This window comes from Triturus cristatus, chromosome 5_2 (assembly GCF_964204655.1).
Source record: "Triturus cristatus chromosome 5_2, aTriCri1.1, whole genome shotgun sequence".
NCBI lineage: Eukaryota > Metazoa > Chordata > Amphibia > Caudata > Salamandridae > Triturus > Triturus cristatus.
In genome coordinates, this window is record NC_140588.1 from 551,613,003 (window position 1) to 551,626,776 (window position 13,774).

Consider the following 13,774-nt stretch of genomic DNA (forward strand, 5'->3'; position numbering starts at 1 on the left):
ATGCTTTCAAAATGTCCATCAGCTTGAACAAGTTACATCAATACAAACTTTAAAATACTTTGACATCAAATTTCTTCACAAAGTAGTTAACCATTATAAAATCATATTCTGATTTTCTCAAACGCATTTCAGATGGGTGATTCACAGCATCACTTTTTTAAGCTTTCCCGCTTTTGATAAGGCGAATATAGCACATTTTGAATGAGAAGTTTTCTTCAATCAAACATAGAGGAACCCAAATGATGATCTCATTCAGCTAGTAAAAATGTTGTTTTATATTAGTATGGAAATCGTGAAAAGAAAATGTGTTTCATGCTGATTTACAACAGTTGATCTCCAATCGTAAAATATAAGCTTTTGGTCGGAGGCATCACAGGTACTGATCAAATTCTAATTTTTGAACATTGTTCACAAATCATATGATATGCTTTCTATACATAAACTGTATTGTTGGATCAATAATGAGTAAAAAGTGACTATCTCAATTTCAGGACATATAAAAGAGAAAGAAGTAGAAACTTATGTTTCAAATGCTGAGAGGCAACAAATGTTCATGATTTTCACCTCCACTAATTATATTTATTTTTATAATCAATATGTTTATATTTTCCTATAAATATACAGAGACATATAGCTATATATACAGAGATACATATGTAAAGGTTGATTTTTACATGTTTATAAGTAAATGTGATGTTGTTCCAAATAAAACTTCTAAGAACTGAATGGAAAAGAAAATTGTAAAGTTCAGATAAGTCCCACTGAAATTTGTACTCAGATCCCTGTTTTCAGAGTCCAGAGTGCTAACCATGACACCATCCACCCTCCCGTACCAGGGTGAGATTTCCATTTTGACATAAGAGATTTGCCTCAGGGGGCAACTTATCTTTCATTGAAAAATATTATCTCACATAAAAACCACTGTTCAACAGAGTTATAACGTTATTTGAGTCTTTTGGGCAACATCCTTCCCCAACATAGTTCAATATGCAAAAGTTTACCAGAATAGGAAAGCAATCCAATTCAGTTTCTCTTTGACAGTAGAATATTAAATACTTTGACATTTCCACATTCCTGCAGCAGTTTATGCTTCTTTCACATGGGAGGTTCCATGGTGTAATGGTTAGCACTTCGGACTTTGAATCCAATGATCCGAGTTCAAATATCGGTGGGAACATTTTATGACTCTTGACCAAATCATTTTCTTTCAAGTGTATTCATTAATATCACATATCTAATACCGGTAGGGTGAACAATTAATTTATTGAGTATACTCTAAAAGTTTATTAGATGTGAGCAAATAATAGAAATTTTACAATACCTGGAAACTAAATGGCTCAAAATAATGAGAGATTTTACAAACTCACTCTGGTTTCTCAAACTCATCACAGGGGCCTGATGCAAGACATTACTTTTTAAAATCTTACTGTTATTGTTAAGGGGAACAAGGAACTTTTTCATTGCAAAGCATTCATTAAAACAAAACTTGAGGAGTCAAACTTTGTATTACGGGGACCGAAGATGTGCAGTTTGAATAATAATCTTGAAATTCAGATGTACAAAGATTTTACACACTGATTTTCAACAGTAAATCCACAACCAAAAAAGTTGAATCTTTTGAAAGACATGTCAAAGGTGTGAATCTGAAATTCACTTTTAAAGACATTCACAATGAAATGCACTGTGTAAGTCCAGCATGTTGTCAGCTAAGAAATCAGCAAAACTGAACTATCTCATTACTGGCCATATAGATGAGAAAGGAAAATAAACTCATGTTTACAATGTGGATGTGAAAGAACAGTTTCTAGGTTCAGCTTCAATATTTATGTTAATGAATAATTGATATGTTCATATTGTCTAACAGCTATCTAGACGGATAAAGCTATGTATGCATCTATACATACTTATGCGTTCATACGCATCAGTATAAAACATTGATATTATGTTTTTTCTAGACCAAATTCTAAAAAATGAGTTAAACAGTGAATTTCATAATTGTAGTAGGTCCCACCGAGATTTGAACTCGGATCGCTGGATTCAGAGTCCAGAGTGCTAACCATTACACCATGGAACCCTCTCACACAAGAGTGACTTTTCCATTGAGACAAAAGAGAGCGCATTAGTGATGTCCTTCTCTTATATTGATAAAAAGATATCTCATTTGAATGGTCATAGTGGATAGAGCTTTAATGTGATTTGATTCTTTTCAGCTATATTCTCTATAAAAGTGTTAAATATTCAAATGTTTATCTGAATATAAAAGTTATATCACAATGTTCATCTTTGCCTGTAGCATAATAAAACAGTCTACATTTCCAGACTACTGAAGCAATGTCTATGTCTCCTGCATGGGTGGCTCCATAGAGCAATGGTTGGCAATTTGGACTTTGCATCCAATGATCCGATTTGAAACCTTGGAGGGACTTTTTTTATTACTCTTGAGCGTTTCCATTTCTTCATCTTTGTTCATTGATAGCTCATATCCAACACCAGTAGGTTGAAAGAGTCAATTATTGAATGCTTTCAAAATGTCCATCAGCTTGAACAAGTTACATCAATACAAACTTTAAAATACTTTGACATCAAATTTCTTCACAAAGTAGTTAGCCATTATAAAATCATATTCTGATTTTCTCAAACGCATTTCAGATGGGTGATTCACAGCATCACTTTTTTAAGCTTTCCCGCTATTGATAAGGCGAAAATAGCACATTTTGAATGAGAAGTTTTCTTCAATCAAACATAGAGGAACCCAAATGATGATCTCATTCAGCTAGTAAAAATGTTGTTTTATATTAGTATGGAAACGTGAAAAGAAAATGTTTTTCATGCTGATTTACAACAGTTGATCTCCAATCGTAAAATATAAGCTTTTGGTCGGAGGCATCACAGGTACTGATCAAATTCTAATTTTTGAACATTGTTCACAAATCATATGATATGCTTTGTATACATAAACTGTATTGTTGGATCAATACTGAGTAAAAAGTGACTATCTCAATTTCAGGACATATAAAAGAGAAAGAAGTAGAAACTCATGTTTCAAATGCTGAGAGGCAACAACTGTTCATGATTTTCACCTCCACTAATTATATTTATTTTTATAATCTATATGTTTATATTTTCCTATAAATATACAGAGACATATAGCTATATATACAGAGATACATATGTACAGGTTGATTTTTACATGTTTATAAGTAAATGTGATGTTGTTCCAAATAAAACTTCTAAGAACTGAATGGAAAAGAAAATTGTAAAGTTCAGATAAGTCCCACTGAAATTTGTACTCAGATCCCTGTTTTCAGAGTCCAGAGTGCTAACCCTGACACCATCCACCCTCCCGTACCAGGGTGAGCTTTACATTTTGACAGAAGAGATTTGCCTCAGGGGGCAACTTATCTTTCATTGAAAAATATTATCTCACATAAAAACCACTGTTCAACAGAGTTATAACGTTATTTGAGTCTTTTGGGCAACATCCTTCCCCAACATAGTTCAATATGCAAAAGTTTACCAGAATAGGAAAGCAATCCAATTCAGTTTCTCTTTGACAGTAGAATATTAAAAACTTTGACATTTCCACATTCCTGCAGCAGTTTATGCTCCTTTCACATGGGAGGTTCCATGGTGTAATGGTTAGCACTTTGGACTTTGAATCCAATGATCCGAGTTCAAATCTCGGTGGGAACATTTTATGACTCTTGACCAAATCATTTTCTTTCAAGTGTATTCATTAATATCACATATCTAATACCGGTAGGGTGAACAATTAATTTATTGATTATACTCTAAAAGTTTAATAGATGTGAGCAAATAATAGAAATTTTACAATACCTGGAAACTAAATGGCTCAAAATAATGAGAGATTTTACAAACTCACTCTGGTTTCTCAAACTCATCACAGGGGCCTGATGCAAGACATTACGTTTTAAAATCTTACTGTTATTGTTAAGGGAAACAAGGAACTTTTTCATTGCAAAGCATTCATTAAAACAAAACTTGTGGAGTCAAACTTTGTATTACGGGGACCGAAGATGTGCAGTTTGAATAATAATCTTGAAATTCAGACGTACAAAGATTTTACACACTGATTTTCAACAGTAAATCCACAACCAAAAAAGTTGAATCTTTTGAAAGACATGTCAAAGGTGTGAATCTGAAATTCACTTTTAAAGACATTCACAATGAAATGCACTGTGTAAGTCCAGCATGTTGTCAGCTAAGAAATCAGCAAAACTGAACTATCTCATTACTGGCCATATAGATGAGAAAGGAAAATAAACTCATGTTTACAATGTGGATGTGAAAGAACAGTTTCTAGGTTCAGCTTCAATATTTATGTTAATGAATAATTGATATGTTCATATTGTCTAACAGCTATCTAGACGGAGATAGCTATGTATGCATCTATACATACTTATGCGTTCATACGCATCAGTATAAAACATTGATATTATGTTTTTTCTAGACCAAATTCTAAAAAGTGAGTTAAACAGTGAATCTCAAATTGTAGTAGGTCCCACCGAGATTTGAACTCGGATCGCTGGATTCAGAGTCCAGAGTGCTAACCATTACACCATGGAACCCTCTCACACAAGAGTGACTTTTCCATTGAGACAAAAGAAAGCGCATCAGTGATGGCCTTCTCTTATATTGATAAAAAGATATCTCATTTGAATGGTCATAGTGGATAGAGCTTTAATGTGATTTGATTCTTTTCAGCTATATTCTCTATAAAAGTGTTAAATATTCAAATGTTTATCTGAATATAAAAGTTATATCACAATGTTCATCTTTGCCTGTAGCATAATAAAACAGTCTACATTTCCAGACTACTGAAGCAATGTCTCTGTCTCCTGCATGGGTGGCTCCATAGAGCAATGGTTGGCAATTTGGACTTTGCATCCAATGATCCGATTTGAAACCTTGGAGGGACTTTTTTTATTACTCTTGAGCTTTTCCATTTCTTCATCTTTGTTCATTGATAGCTCAAATCCAACACCAGTAGGTTGAAAGAGTCAATTATTGAATGCTTTCAAAATGTCCATCAGCTTGAACAAGTTACATCAATACAAACTTTAAAATACTTTGACATCAAATTTCTTCACAAAGTAGTTAGCCATTATAAAATCATATTCTGATTTTCTCAAACGCATTTCAGATGGGTGATTCACAGCATCACTTTTTTAAGCTTTCCCGCTATTGATAAGGCGAATATAGCACATTTTGAATGAGAAGTTTTCTTCAATCAAACATAGAGGAACCCAAATGATGATCTCATTCAGCTAGTAAAAATGTTGTTTTATATTAGTATGGAAATCGTGAAAAGAAAATGTGTTTCATGCTGATTTACAACAGTTGATCTCCAATCGTAAAATATAAGCTTTTGGTCGGAGGCATCACAGGTACTGATCAAATTCTAATTTTTGAACATTGTTCACAAATCATATGATATGCTTTCTATACATAAACTGTATTGTTGGATCAATAATGAGTAAAAAGTGACTATCTCAATTTCAGGACATATAAAAGAGAAAGAAGTAGAAACTCATGTTTCAAATGCTGAGAGGCAACAACTGTTCATGATTTTCACCTCCACTAATTATATTTATTTTTATAATCTATATGTTTATATTTTCCTATAAATATACAGAGACATATAGCTATATATACAGAGATACATATGTACAGGTTGATTTTTACATGTTTATAAGTAAATGTGATGTTGTTCCAAATAAAACTTCTAAGAACTGAATGGAAAAGAAAATTGTAAAGTTCAGATAAGTCCCACTGAAATTTGTACTCAGATCCCTGTTTTCAGAGTCCAGAGTGCTAACCCTGACACCATCCACCCTCCCGTACCAGGGTGAGCTTTACATTTTGACAGAAGAGATTTGCCTCAGGGGGCAACTTATCTTTCATTGAAAAATATTATCTCACATAAAAACCACTGTTCAACAGAGTTATAACGTTATTTGAGTCTTTTGGGCAACATCCTTCCCCAACATAGTTCAATATGCAAAAGTTTACCAGAATAGGAAAGCAATCCAATTCAGTTTCTCTTTGACAGTAGAATATTAAAAACTTTGACATTTCCACATTCCTGCAGCAGTTTATGCTCCTTTCACATGGGAGGTTCCATGGTGTAATGGTTAGCACTTTGGACTTTGAATCCAATGATCCGAGTTCAAATCTCGGTGGGAACATTTTATGACTCTTGACCAAATCATTTTCTTTCAAGTGTATTCATTAATATCACATATCTAATACCGGTAGGGTGAACAATTAATTTATTGATTATACTCTAAAAGTTTAATAGATGTGAGCAAATAATAGAAATTTTACAATACCTGGAAACTAAATGGCTCAAAATAATGAGAGATTTTACAAACTCACTCTGGTTTCTCAAACTCATCACAGGGGCCTGATGCAAGACATTACGTTTTAAAATCTTACTGTTATTGTTAAGGGAAACAAGGAACTTTTTCATTGCAAAGCATTCATTAAAACAAAACTTGTGGAGTCAAACTTTGTATTACGGGGACCGAAGATGTGCAGTTTGAATAATAATCTTGAAATTCAGACGTACAAAGATTTTACACACTGATTTTCAACAGTAAATCCACAACCAAAAAAGTTGAATCTTTTGAAAGACATGTCAAAGGTGTGAATCTGAAATTCACTTTTAAAGACATTCACAATGAAATGCACTGTGTAAGTCCAGCATGTTGTCAGCTAAGAAATCAGCAAAACTGAACTATCTCATTACTGGCCATATAGATGAGAAAGGAAAATAAACTCATGTTTACAATGTGGATGTGAAAGAACAGTTTCTAGGTTCAGCTTCAATATTTATGTTAATGAATAATTGATATGTTCATATTGTCTAACAGCTATCTAGACGGAGATAGCTATGTATGCATCTATACATACTTATGCGTTCATACGCATCAGTATAAAACATTGATATTATGTTTTTTCTAGACCAAATTCTAAAAAGTGAGTTAAACAGTGAATCTCAAATTGTAGTAGGTCCCACCGAGATTTGAACTCGGATCGCTGGATTCAGAGTCCAGAGTGCTAACCATTACACCATGGAACCCTCTCACACAAGAGTGACTTTTCCATTGAGACAAAAGAAAGCGCATCAGTGATGGCCTTCTCTTATATTGATAAAAAGATATCTCATTTGAATGGTCATAGTGGATAGAGCTTTAATGTGATTTGATTCTTTTCAGCTATATTCTCTATAAAAGTGTTAAATATTCAAATGTTTATCTGAATATAAAAGTTATATCACAATGTTCATCTTTGCCTGTAGCATAATAAAACAGTCTACATTTCCAGACTACTGAAGCAATGTCTCTGTCTCCTGCATGGGTGGCTCCATAGAGCAATGGTTGGCAATTTGGACTTTGCATCCAATGATCCGATTTGAAACCTTGGAGGGACTTTTTTTATTACTCTTGAGCTTTTCCATTTCTTCATCTTTGTTCATTGATAGCTCAAATCCAACACCAGTAGGTTGAAAGAGTCAATTATTGAATGCTTTCAAAATGTCCATCAGCTTGAACAAGTTACATCAATACAAACTTTAAAATACTTTGACATCAAATTTCTTCACAAAGTAGTTAGCCATTATAAAATCATATTCTGATTTTCTCAAACGCATTTCAGATGGGTGATTCACAGCATCACTTTTTTAAGCTTTCCCGCTATTGATAAGGCGAATATAGCACATTTTGAATGAGAAGTTTTCTTCAATCAAACATAGAGGAACCCAAATGATGATCTCATTCAGCTAGTAAAAATGTTGTTTTATATTAGTATGGAAATCGTGAAAAGAAAATGTGTTTCATGCTGATTTACAACAGTTGATCTCCAATCGTAAAATATAAGCTTTTGGTCGGAGGCATCACAGGTACTGATCAAATTCTAATTTTTGAACATTGTTCACAAATCATATGATATGCTTTCTATACATAAACTGTATTGTTGGATCAATAATGAGTAAAAAGTGACTATCTCAATTTCAGGACATATAAAAGAGAAAGAAGTAGAAACTCATGTTTCAAATGCTGAGAGGCAACAACTGTTCATGATTTTCACCTCCACTAATTATATTTATTTTTATAATCTATATGTTTATATTTTCCTATAAATATACAGAGACATATAGCTATATATACAGAGATACATATGTACAGGTTGATTTTTACATGTTTATAAGTAAATGTGATGTTGTTCCAAATAAAACTTCTAAGAACTGAATGGAAAAGAAAATTGTAAAGTTCAGATAAGTCCCACTGAAATTTGTACTCAGATCCCTGTTTTCAGAGTCCAGAGTGCTAACCCTGACACCATCCACCCTCCCGTACCAGGGTGAGCTTTACATTTTGACAGAAGAGATTTGCCTCAGGGGGCAACTTATCTTTCATTGAAAAATATTATCTCACATAAAAACCACTGTTCAACAGAGTTATAACGTTATTTGAGTCTTTTGGGCAACATCCTTCCCCAACATAGTTCAATATGCAAAAGTTTACCAGAATAGGAAAGCAATCCAATTCAGTTTCTCTTTGACAGTAGAATATTAAAAACTTTGACATTTCCACATTCCTGCAGCAGTTTATGCTCCTTTCACATGGGAGGTTCCATGGTGTAATGGTTAGCACTTTGGACTTTGAATCCAATGATCCGAGTTCAAATCTCGGTGGGAACATTTTATGACTCTTGACCAAATCATTTTCTTTCAAGTGTATTCATTAATATCACATATCTAATACCGGTAGGGTGAACAATTAATTTATTGATTATACTCTAAAAGTTTAATAGATGTGAGCAAATAATAGAAATTTTACAATACCTGGAAACTAAATGGCTCAAAATAATGAGAGATTTTACAAACTCACTCTGGTTTCTCAAACTCATCACAGGGGCCTGATGCAAGACATTACTTTTTAAAATCTTACTGTTATTGTTAAGGGAAACAAGGAACTTTTTCATTGCAAAGCATTCATTAAAACAAAACTTGTGGAGTCAAACTTTGTATTACGGGGACCGAAGATGTGCAGTTTGAATAATAATCTTGAAATTCAGACGTACAAAGATTTTACACACTGATTTTCAACAGTAAATCCACAACCAAAAAAGTTGAATCTTTTGAAAGACATGTCAAAGGTGTGAATCTGAAATTCACTTTTAAAGACATTCACAATGAAATGCACTGTGTAAGTCCATCATGTTGTCAGCTAAGAAATCAGCAAAACTGAACTATCTCATTACTGGCCATATAGATGAGAAAGGAAAATAAACTCATGTTTACAATGTGGATGTGAAAGAACAGTTTCTAGGTTCAGCTTCAATATTTATGTTAATGAATAATTGATATGTTCATATTGTCTAACAGCTATCTAGACGGAGATAGCTATGTATGCATCTATACATACTTATGCGTTCATACGCATCAGTATAAAACATTGATATTATGTTTTTTCTAGACCAAATTCTAAAAAGTGAGTTAAACAGTGAATCTCATAATTGTAGTAGGTCCCACCGAGATTTGAACTCGGATCGCTGGATTCAGAGTCCAGAGTGCTAACCATTACACCATGGAACCCTCTCACACAAGAGTGACTTTTCCATTGAGACAAAAGAAAGCGCATCAGTGATGGCCTTCTCTTATATTGATAAAAAGATATCTCATTTGAATGGTCATAGTGGATAGAGCTTTAATGTGATTTGATTCTTTTCAGCTATATTCTCTATAAAAGTGTTAAATATTCAAATGTTTATCTGAATATAAAAGTTATATCACAATGTTCATCTTTGCCTGTTGCATAATAAAACAGTCTACATTTCCAGACTACTGAAGCAATGTCTGTGTCTCCTGCATGGGTGGCTCCATAGAGCAATGGTTGGCAATTTGGACTTTGCATCCAATGATCCGATTTGAAACCTTGGAGTGACTTTTTTTATTACTCTTGAGCTTTTCCATTTCTTCATCTTTGTTCATTGATAGCTCAAATCCAACACCAGTAGGTTGAAAGAGTCAATTATTGAATGCTTTCAAAATGTCCATCAGCTTGAACAAGTTACATCAATACAAACTTTAAAATACTTTGACATCAAATTTCTTCACAAAGTAGTTAGCCATTATAAAATCATATTCTGATTTTCTCAAACGCATTTCAGATGGGTGATTCACAGCATCACTTTTTTAAGCTTTCCCGCTATTGATAAGGCGAATATAGCACATTTTGAATGAGAAGTTTTCTTCAATCAAACATAGAGGAACCCAAATGATGATCTCATTCAGCTAGTAAAAATGTTGTTTTATATTAGTATGGAAATCGTGAAAAGAAAATGTGTTTCATGCTGATTTACAACAGTTGATCTCCAATCGTAAAATATAAGCTTTTGGTCGGAGGCATCACAGGTACTGATCAAATTCTAATTTTTGAACATTGTTCACAAATCATATGATATGCTTTCTATACATAAACTGTATTGTTGGATCAATAATGAGTAAAAAGTGACTATCTCAATTTCAGGACATATAAAAGAGAAAGAAGTAGAAACTCATGTTTCAAATGCTGAGAGGCAACAACTGTTCATGATTTTCACCTCCACTAATTCTATTTATTTTTATAATCGATATGTTTATATTTTCCTATAAATATACAGAGACATATCGCTATATATACAGAGATACATATGTACAGGTTGATTTTTACATGTTTATAAGTAAATGTGATGTTGTTCCAAATAAAACTTCTAAGAACTGAATGGAAAAGAAAATTGTAAAGTTCAGATAAGTCCCACTGAAATTTGTACTCAGATCCCTGTTTTCAGAGTCCAGAGTGCTAACCATGACACCATCCACCCTCCCGTACCAGGGTGAGCTTTCCATTTTGACAGAAGAGATTTGCCTCAGGGGGCAACTTATCTTTCATTGAAAAATATTATCTCACATAAAAACCACTGTTCAACAGAGTTATAACGTTATTTGAGTCTTTTGGGCAACATCCTTCCCCAACATAGTTCAATATGCAAAAGTTTACCAGAATAGGAAAGCAATCCAATTCAGTTTCTCTTTGACAGTAGAATATTAAAAACTTTGACATTTCCACATTCCTGCAGCAGTTTATGCTCCTTTCACATGGGAGGTTCCATGGTGTAATGGTTAGCACTTTGGACTTTGAATCCAATGATCCGAGTTCAAATCTCGGTGGGAACATTTTATGACTCTTGACCAAATCATTTTCTTTCAAGTGTATTCATTAATATCACATATCTAATACCGGTAGGGTGAACAATTAATTTATTGATTATACTCTAAAAGTTTATTAGATGTGAGCAAATAATAGAAATTTTACAATACCTGGAAACTAAATGGCTCAAAATAATGAGAGATTTTACAAACTCACTCTGGTTTCTCAAACTCATCACAGGGGCCTGATGCAAGACATTACTTTTTAAAATCTTACTGTTATTGTTAAGGGGAACAAGGAACTTTTTCATTGCAAAGCATTCATTAAAACAAAACTTGTGGAGTCAAACTTTGTATTACGGGGACCGAAGATGTGCAGTTTGAATAATAATCTTGAAATTCAGACGTACAAAGATTTTACACACTGATTTTCAACAGTAAATCCACAACCAAAAAAGTTGAATCTTTTGAAAGACATGTCAAAGGTGTGAATCTGAAATTCACTTTTAAAGACATTCACAATGAAATGCACTGTGTAAGTCCAGCATGTTGTCAGCTAAGAAATCAGCAAAACTGAACTATCTCATTACTGGCCATATAGATGAGAAAGGAAAATAAACTCATGTTTACAATGTGGATGTGAAAGAACAGTTTCTAGGTTCAGCTTCAATATTTATGTTAATGAATAATTGATATGTTCATATTGTCTAACAGCTATCTAGACGGATAAAGCTATGTATGCATCTATACATACTTATGCGTTCATACGCATCAGTATAAAACATTGATATTATGTTTTTTCTAGACCAAATTCTAAAAAATGAGTTAAACAGTGAATCTCATAATTGTAGTAGGTCCCACTGAGATTTGAACTCGGATCGCTGGATTCAGAGTCCAGAGTGCTAACCATTACACCATGGAACCCTCTCACACAAGAGTGACTTTTCCATTGAGACAAAAGAGAGCGCATCAGTGATGGCCTTCTCTTATATTGATAAAAAGATATCTCATTTGAATGGTCATAGTGGATAGAGCTTTAATGTGATTTGATTCTTTTCAGCTATATTCTCTATAAAAGTGTTAAATATTCAAATGTTTATCTGAATATAAAAGTTATATCACAATGTTCTACTTTGCCTGTAGCATAATAAAACAGTCTACATTTCCAGACTACTGAAGCAATGTCTCTGTCTCCTGCATGGGTGGCTCCATAGAGCAATGGTTGGCAATTTGGACTTTGCATCCAATGATCCAATTTGAAACCTTGGAGGGACTTTTTTTATTACTCTTGAGCTTTTCCATTTCTTCATCTTTGTTCATTGATAGCTCAAATCCAACACCAGTAGGTTGAAAGAGTCAATTATTGAATGCTTTCAAAATGTCCATCAGCTTGAACAAGTTACATCAATACAAACTTTAAAATACTTTGACATCAAATTTCTTCACAAAGTAGTTAGCCATTATAAAATCATATTCTGATTTTCTCAAACGCATTTCAGATGGGTGATTCACAGCATCACTTTTTTAAGCTTTCCCGCTATTGATAAGGCGAATATAGCACATTTTGAATGAGAAGTTTTCTTCAATCAAACATAGAGGAACCCAAATGATGATCTCATTCAGCTAGTAAAAATGTTGTTTTATATTAGTATGGAAATCGTGAAAAGAAAATGTGTTTCATGCTGATTTACAACAGTTGATCTCCAATCGTAAAATATAAGCTTTTGGTCGGAGGCATCACAGGTACTGATCAAATTCAAATTTTTGAACATTGTTCACAAATCATATGATATGCTTTCTATACATAAACTGTATTGTTGGATCAATAATGAGTAAAAAGTGACTATCTCAATTTCAGGACATATAAAAGAGAAAGAAGTAGAAACTCATGTTTCAAATGCTGAGAGGCAACAACTGTTCATGATTTTCACCTCCACTAATTATATTTATTTTTATAATCGATATGTTTATATTTTCCTATAAATATACAGAGACATATAGCTATATATACAGAGATACATATGTACAGGTTGATTTTTACATGTTTATAAGTAAATGTGATGTTGTTCCAAATAAAACTTCTAAGAACTGAATGGAAAAGAAAATTGTAAAGTTCAGATAAGTCCCACTGAAATTTGTACTCAGATCCCTGTTTTCAGAGTCCAGAGTGCTAACCATGACACCATCCACCCTCCCGTACCAGGGTGAGCTTTCCATTTTGACAGAAGAGATTTGCCTCAGGGGGCAACTTATCTTTCATTGAAAAATATTATCTCACATAAAAACCACTGTTCAACAGAGTTATAACGTTATTTGAGTCTTTTGGGCAACATCCTTCCCCAACATAGTTCAATATGCAAAAGTTTACCAGAATCGGAAAGCAATCCAATTCAGTTTCTCTTTGACAGTAGAATATTAAAAACTTTGACATTTCCACATTCCTGCAGCAGTTTATGCTCCGTTCCATGGTGTAATGGTTAGCACTTTGAATCCAATGATCCGAGTTCAAATCTCGGTGGGACCATTTTATGACTCTTGACCAAATAATTTTCTTTCAAG

At 33.4% G+C, this 13,774-nt stretch overlaps 4 non-coding genes across 4 annotated transcripts; all 4 read right to left on the bottom strand.

The window, feature by feature from the left end:
• Positions 1–2,002: 2,002 nt before the first annotated feature.
• Positions 2,003–2,074, bottom strand: TRNAQ-CUG (transfer RNA glutamine (anticodon CUG)). The gene has a single exon. It is a non-coding gene; the product is annotated as a tRNA-Gln (tRNA).
• A 2,443-nt stretch (positions 2,075–4,517) lies between these two features.
• On the bottom strand, positions 4,518–4,589 carry TRNAQ-CUG (transfer RNA glutamine (anticodon CUG)). Its single transcript has one exon. It is a non-coding gene; the product is annotated as a tRNA-Gln (tRNA).
• Positions 4,590–7,033: 2,444 nt separating this feature from the next.
• On the bottom strand, positions 7,034–7,105 carry TRNAQ-CUG (transfer RNA glutamine (anticodon CUG)). Its single transcript has one exon. It is a non-coding gene; the product is annotated as a tRNA-Gln (tRNA).
• Positions 7,106–9,550: 2,445 nt separating this feature from the next.
• On the bottom strand, positions 9,551–9,622 carry TRNAQ-CUG (transfer RNA glutamine (anticodon CUG)). The gene has a single exon. It is a non-coding gene; the product is annotated as a tRNA-Gln (tRNA).
• Positions 9,623–13,774: the final 4,152 nt, after the last annotated feature.